The 7,256-nt window shown below is 36.3% G+C and overlaps 1 pseudogene; it reads left to right on the forward strand.

Annotated features, from left to right (window-relative positions):
• The first annotated feature begins 28 nt into the window (after positions 1–28).
• LOC135137840 (uncharacterized) lies at positions 29–6,880 on the forward strand (annotated as a pseudogene).
• Positions 6,881–7,256: the final 376 nt, after the last annotated feature.

Raw genomic sequence — 7,256 nt, forward strand, 5'->3', positions numbered from 1 at the left:
CATATCAACAATCGTGACATTACTAACAATGAGCAACATTAACAAGTATTTCATTTATTATCACAGTTTAATTAATAAATCTAACTAAAACAAATATATTGTTTGTTCAACATAATTATGGTATTAATTTGACTTTTAGCAAACTATTTTGACAGAGACTCAAGAAGGCAATGAATATTTATAAGAAATAATCTTATCTTTTAAGTAGATCTTAACAAAAATATGTTTCTTTAAATACGTAACAGTGTCTGTTACTATTCACGATTATTTACCTAATGGAGAAGTAGAACAGATCAGATTATATTTTATTTAAAAGCATGCCAGTGTAGATTAACATTGTCTCTAAAATATACAAATTCAAATAGACAATAGATTTTTAAATTTTAAGCTCAAATTTGTGGTGTCATATTTTTAAAGCTGCTCCTAAAATACTATTTTTCAAGAGAGTCCTAGCAAGCTTTTAACATATACGTTCCAAAAATAAGAATCTCTACGAATCTAGAGTCAAAGTCGATATTCTATTACGTCACTTTATTTAAAACTCCAGTACTAGGGCTTGGCATTGTTAATGTTGTTTACGAGAAACCCTCCTAGAGGTTAGATCGCGAAAGTGGGCGTTAGGTGAACGCAGTTGCCATCTTCTATGACGTTATTCGTGCAGTGTTGGCGCGAAATTGGACACGTGGTTCTTAATTGTGCAGGCGGTCTACAAAACCTTTAACCCGGGATATCCGGGAGGCTGAACAGGTAGGTGACTTTTGGTACGTTTGTCAGCTTCGATCTAAAATTTAATTTTTCGGAATTGTAAATTTCCGCGAAAAACGGTGTTTTCAAAGCTTTTACGTCCAACACGTAGTATATTTTTGCACAGACTGTACAAATCGTTGATTTATATTATAATTGAAGAAGGCTTAATGAAAAACTCGAAACATCGACAACCTTTCCAAATTCGTCCCTTATCAACAACCCAGACCCACGACCACAAATAGCGAAGACTCAATAACCCGTCAATTTACCAAAAACCAGTCGTCTACGACTGGTGCTGCAAAAAAGGCACCGTCAGCCTCCGCTGTGTTCTCGAACGCTCGGCGTAAAGCTAAAAGCGACAATCGACAATCAAAGTAAAGACGAAGTAAAACTGCGAGTCCGGCTGGAAAAGTGTTGCGAGTTCTTCATCGACCAAGGAGTCCTCTGGACGTGAGCAAGGACCTGAAGCACCTTGTTTTCGAATACAGGTATTTCGAAGTCGGGTTTCGACGACTTGGTGACGTTTGCTTGCAGAGGGAGCAACGTCAAGCCGCACTCTCGCAGTAAATGGGACAGTTCCAATAGCCTTGTTTTACCTCCGATGCCTACAACACTTGTTGGAATTTGTAGATTAGTACAAATCTATTATGTGCTTTCAGTACGTATGGCGGAGGTGTTGGTTTCTGTGTAACTTTTGCGAGTTGTAGGTAAGTCTAGACAGTGATAAAGACGTAGACGTTGTCCAAGTCAATTTCCCGATTACTATAGCGACTGTACCTTTCCGGATACCGAACACGAACACCTCACCTACAATACGATACGGTAAGTCTGTTTTCTTGGGGCTGGACAAGACTTTGAGAAGCTAAAGTCCGTTCCGGTTTTACTTGACAATGCGTTTTATATCGGAGAATTCGCGGCGGTGTTGGCAATTATACAGAAACCTACCGATTTCTTAACTATTAAAATTTTCAGTAATGGATAAATTTCGTTTTAAAATGACCAGATGATAAATAATTTTTAAAACACTTTTGCAATTTTGAATTTCACTTTACGAAAACCCAAATCGAACTAATTGATACAGGAAGATAACTCGAAAAGAGAGTTGTAGGAGAGCTTGGTGTGTTTAACATATCAAAGCTTTTCTTATTAGAAAAGCAAGAGAGCAAGAGGCTTATTAATGCATGATTTTAGGCAACCAGATATACCCTCAGTCCCTCCTGAACTGTCGCCGAAATTCCCCAAAAGTAAAAAAAGTATTGTATACTTCGGTTCACTTTAAGCATCAATCATGATTTGGACATATCCAAATTTAGTGAACTAATAATGTTAATTAATAAAAATATTCACTTGTATGTTTGGTTGCATAACTCATATTTTGAATTTTCAGTAATTTAATAAAATTACGATCGCCGGAAAAGTATTGTAACTAACTCAATTATTAATCGCCTTTATTAACAAATTTATTCGTTAAATAGTTATTATGAACTCCACAGTAACCTTCATAAGGAGTTCATGATTCACTAGTGAAATCAAAGCGTTTAGTGAATTAAAAAATTTCAAACAAGAACAGATTTTTATTTCTTCTGCAGAAATATTAACAGTGAATTAGTTTTTATCTTTGTAGTCTGAAATATAAAAGTTACAATTCAAGACAGATCTATTATTAACGATTTTGATGATTGCTTGATGATTCTTCTCAAAATTTCGATTTCATGTTCAGAGAATCCTTTATGTATTCTAACACTATTCGAACGCCAGCCACCGTGTCACGTGTCACTTTACAACTGTTGAAGCTGCCACAGAGTCTGCTGGTAGAGTTGCACTCGAACGCCTAAAACTATGAGCGGTGTATTCTTCGGCCACCAATTCACGAATTCTACGATAAAAATTACTTTTTGTATTAAATATTCATCATTAGAAGGATTATCTTGTAGCATGCTACTTTTACTTGCCGGTGTGTGGGGCGTATTTTAAAGGGCCACACAAATGCTTGGGTACTTAACATCTGTCTTGAACGCCATAAAAGACAACTAAAAAAGAGAAAAGGGCCTAAAAGAAAGTATAATAGAGTTGCGGTAGTCAAATTAAGTATAACTGGTTGCATATGTTTGTTTTCCTCCGGATTTTCAGGTTTTCTTACCGTTTTCATCTTTGTTTTTGGCGCCAGCCGATATGGGGCGGCTGGAGCTACGCCTGTTACCCCTCCCATTTTAGCGGGTGGCTGCTATAAGCCACAGGGGGTGTCACTCTGCACTCCTGGGTGCCATACCACTCAAATCTCTTTCTCTACACTCTTATCTTTCCTCTCGTCTTCTCTTTTCTATTTCCCAGAGTACTGTTGTACTGTTTTGGGGAAGGTCTTCCCTTCCTTTCCACTCTTTGTCGACACCCCAAACAGTGCAACCCTTCTTCTATCTTTCCATTCTTACTTTACTATCACTTTCCCTTCACGCTTCTTTTCTTCACTCTAATTCTTTTGCGACTAGTACTAACAACATCTCATCAACCACGATAATTATAAGCCTACGCGAACCTAAAATATCGGTACGACTTCCGGATGTAAACAATCCGCCATCTTGATGTCAAATATGTCAATACACGCGTACGACGCGAATTAAAGGTCTTCCTTAAGAGGGGATGGTGGAGGAAGTCTTCCATTTTAGGGGGATTCGGTCGTGGTGATTCGGCGAGTGAAGTCGTGTTCTGAGGTTCAGGAGGAGTCCTGAAATCTTAGTGCCGATTACCGATACCTATCGTTTTTCGTACCGTTTAGGGTTGTGTAACTCAACCAAGTATCGTTGGTGAACCTCTTAACTCCAGAGGATATCGTTTGAGGCCTTCTCAAAGTAATTATCGATATTTTTTTGCGTCGCCATATTGGAATTGAGAGATTTTCCATAATCTAAGTCAAGAAAGGCGCTGAATTTCGCTTTCCGAACAACTCCAGATCGCTGCTATCAACTTCCCGGGGCAGATCGCAGTTGCTTCGTCTGTGAGAACGTTGCTAGTTCACCAGCTGCAGATGTCCTTGGATCTACAGCCAGCTAAGTCCTTTACCGTTCTTACTGCCTTAGAACTATCGTAAAATTCTAGTTTCGCTTTAATTGAAATTTCTAATTCTATCTCTTTGCGTACAATTAGATAAGTTTTTTTATATCTTAAAGCGCCAATCAGTACTGAGTGGTCAAAATAATGTTTAATAACATCCTTAAGGACCGTCATGTTATAACGGCACGTGTTAGCGCTATTTTGTAGATTCGTTATATCATAATTCCATCGTATTCCATATTATTTCTCCACATTGTAATTTTCCATGTTAAGTTTTTTAGTTTTTTTATCGCTTCAATATCTTAATAGGCTTATCGCTATCGCTTACTATCAGCATTAGTAAGAATTGTTTTTATATATGCTTTCAACTTTATAAATTTCACTTGGAATCTAACTTTATTTTGTATAATATTCATCTAAGTTACTTCAGTTAATTTAATTAGGGTTACTAACTTTATTAATTTTAAGCAGCTTTGCAAGTTCTATAATTTTTTTACAACTTTTGCACAATAATTAATTATTATAATTCTTTCATTTTTTTGTAATCATTTTATAATTACTTTGAAGTTACAATAATTTTTAATTTTCATTAAAATTAGTAAACCAAATCTGACCGAATTTAATTTGACCCTCTTCCAGTGCACAGTGTTAAAAGAAAAAAAAAAAAAAAAACATCAGACTTTCAGTAACTTAAGTCGGCGTGACACGGCATAGGTAAGTTACTTGGCGCCCAAAATATTATAAATAGGTATATATGTGAACCCATCACCCTGCTCACCAACACCTAACTGAGCTGCCAGTGTTACTACAATCTAAGAACATTTCCATTTCTTCGGGCGTGAACACCTTGGATTTCTTTGGTCTGTGCCCTACAGACTGTTGTTTTAGGAAAGCCGATACTTGATGAAATCTATAACAATGAATAGCTTAAAACCTCATAAATAATAATCATTGCGATGTCACAAACCTGCTTATATCAATATTTTCTTTCACAGATAACATTTTCTTGAGTTGGGAATAATACTACCATCCTGACGAAGATTTTGCATTTTTAGACCATTCCGAAATATAAGGCAAAATTATTTTTTCGTCTGCTCCTTTCGCATGATTTCGCTTCCTCCATTCACAAAAATTCGTATATTCTTTTTCATACGAATGCTTGTATTTTGCTGGCATCACTTAATTGAAAGCTTCCAAATTTTCGTCCAGGACTTCTGAGGGTACAAAACTTTGTTTTCATCTTTATCTTCTAAAATTCTAGACATTATCATGATTATTTTTCTCAAAATTATTATATCATATCACAAAAAATGCTCTTTCTTCTGACTAAAACATTTTCCAAAGCTAGTCCATTAGTCTTTTCTAAACTTTTCAAAACATATGTGCGACCTTTGCTAGAGTTTGCTAATGGTGTCTGGTCTCCCATACTTCAAAAAGACATTTTGTGCTTGGAATCTATTCGGCGTCGAGCAACCAGATTTCCGTTCGGCATAAATCGGCCTCCTTACTGCGAACGGCTTAGACTAATGCATCTCTGCCCTCTTTCAGACAGGCGCAAACGAGGTGATCTAATCATTACTTATCAGTCCTTGAGTAATAGTTTTTCCCCAATGAGGCATCTCTTCCCTGTCAATACCTCAGACCGCACCAGAGGGCATCCTCTAAAGTTGCGTAAGTTGAAGTTTTGCACTTTAGCTCGCCAAAAATTTTTAACGAATAGAGTGTTTGACAGTTGGAACGCGTTACCCAAGGATATAGTGCTAGCTTCATCTGTTGTAAGTTTTAAATCGAAATATGATACATATTGTGCGACAAAAAATCTCTAAGTTATACTGAAGATAAAGCCACTACTCAATTTGTCGCTGGCATAACAGGCATAGCCTCTGCCCGATCGAGTCCTTATTAATAATAATAATAATAATAATAAAGAAAGATTTTTTTGCTAGAAATTTAAAAACGCTGGTATAGCAAAAGTTACATTGTTAGAATCAGTAGAATTGGTTATATTATATTTGAATAGTTTTCGTGTTAAAAAATCAAAAAATTTAATTTTAAAGTTACGAAAATTCATCTGAAATCGGTAGGTTTTTGGATAATTTATTGTTGATTTACGGTCCTTTGCAGAACATGCGTGTACTCACGTCGAAGGCGGTCAATTTATCGGACCAGAATTCCTTATCGGACAAGTCTACGATGGAAATGAACACCACATTAGGGAGCCTATTGTACTGTACAAACCTTTATATGTAACAGTAGATAAGTCTGAAACAAACTGAGTAAGGCAATAAGTATTCTATTCATAAAGGCAGGGTATATAATATCACTTATTTGGTTTAATATCACCTCAAGACTAATGACAGGAATATTCGTAGTCAATTTGTATTCATTTTTGTACCCTGAGAACAAAAAAAAAAAAACTAGTGTGTAACACGAATTGACCTCAATATTATCTTCCAACTGTGTCAAAAAGCACCAATGTATAAGATTTAAGAACATAGAACACGACCTCTATTTAAATGTTGCCAAAGTGTTTTAGATGTACTTCCCTGTGTTCGTTGATTTGCTCATTTAGGCGTTTTTGAAGATTTTGATGTTGGATTTTTTCTTAATGTATTTATTCTAGAAAAAGTTACTGTTATAAGGTGTAGTCTAGAAGAAATGATTTATATTTATATTTATATATTATTGTTGTTTGTTGTACTATTTTGAAGATGATACTGTTACGAAATACACCGTTACGCCGCCCCAGTACGACGCCTATGGCCGTCGAGAGCTTTCTGGACGTACGCACGGCGCTGATGGGTGAATCATCACTGCTGACGGTGTCGACGGCCGAGAGGCGGGCACATAAAGACAGATCTGGAGCCGTCTCGAAGCAGCGTCCAGGGGAGTCGCGAAGCGGAGTCGCGATGGATGTTCATGAAGGATCTCGATCAGAGAATATGAGTTTAAATAGAGGCGACCGTAGGTAATGGATTCATTCAGTCAGTGAAGACAGTCAAGAGTGCCGGAATAATTTCTGTACATATTCGTTGCAATAGATAGTGTTGTAATTCGAGCTAAAGAAATAAATCTTTGAGTTTTACCAACGCCCGATTTATTATACGCCCGTCAATCGTAACAATACTTAATAAATGTTTACGAATTCTAATATAACAGCAATTTTGGAACCGAACCATAATGCATTAAAGGTTTAAAGTTCTTATCGACGCAATCTACTCTTCTAAGTGACAAGACTAGCTGCTATGTCGGGAGCTTTCTCTTTCTCGTCTGATTATTCATTTAATACTTACTAATTTTTTAAGCACACTGTCGAAAACATGGATACTAAGTGTGCACGCAGTATTTGTTCTCTTAAAGTTATAATAAATTTAAACTAAAAATTAAACTACATGAATTTTTACAAATACGGTTCTTTTGTCTTCATTACATCCGTAACGCTTATAAAACAGCATCTTTTG

This window comes from Zophobas morio, unplaced genomic scaffold, assembly GCF_036711695.1.
Source record: "Zophobas morio isolate AGI-343-1 ecotype UQ-CSIRO unplaced genomic scaffold, CSIRO_AGI_Zmor_V1 ptg000030l, whole genome shotgun sequence".
NCBI classification, from domain to species: domain Eukaryota; kingdom Metazoa; phylum Arthropoda; class Insecta; order Coleoptera; family Tenebrionidae; genus Zophobas; species Zophobas morio.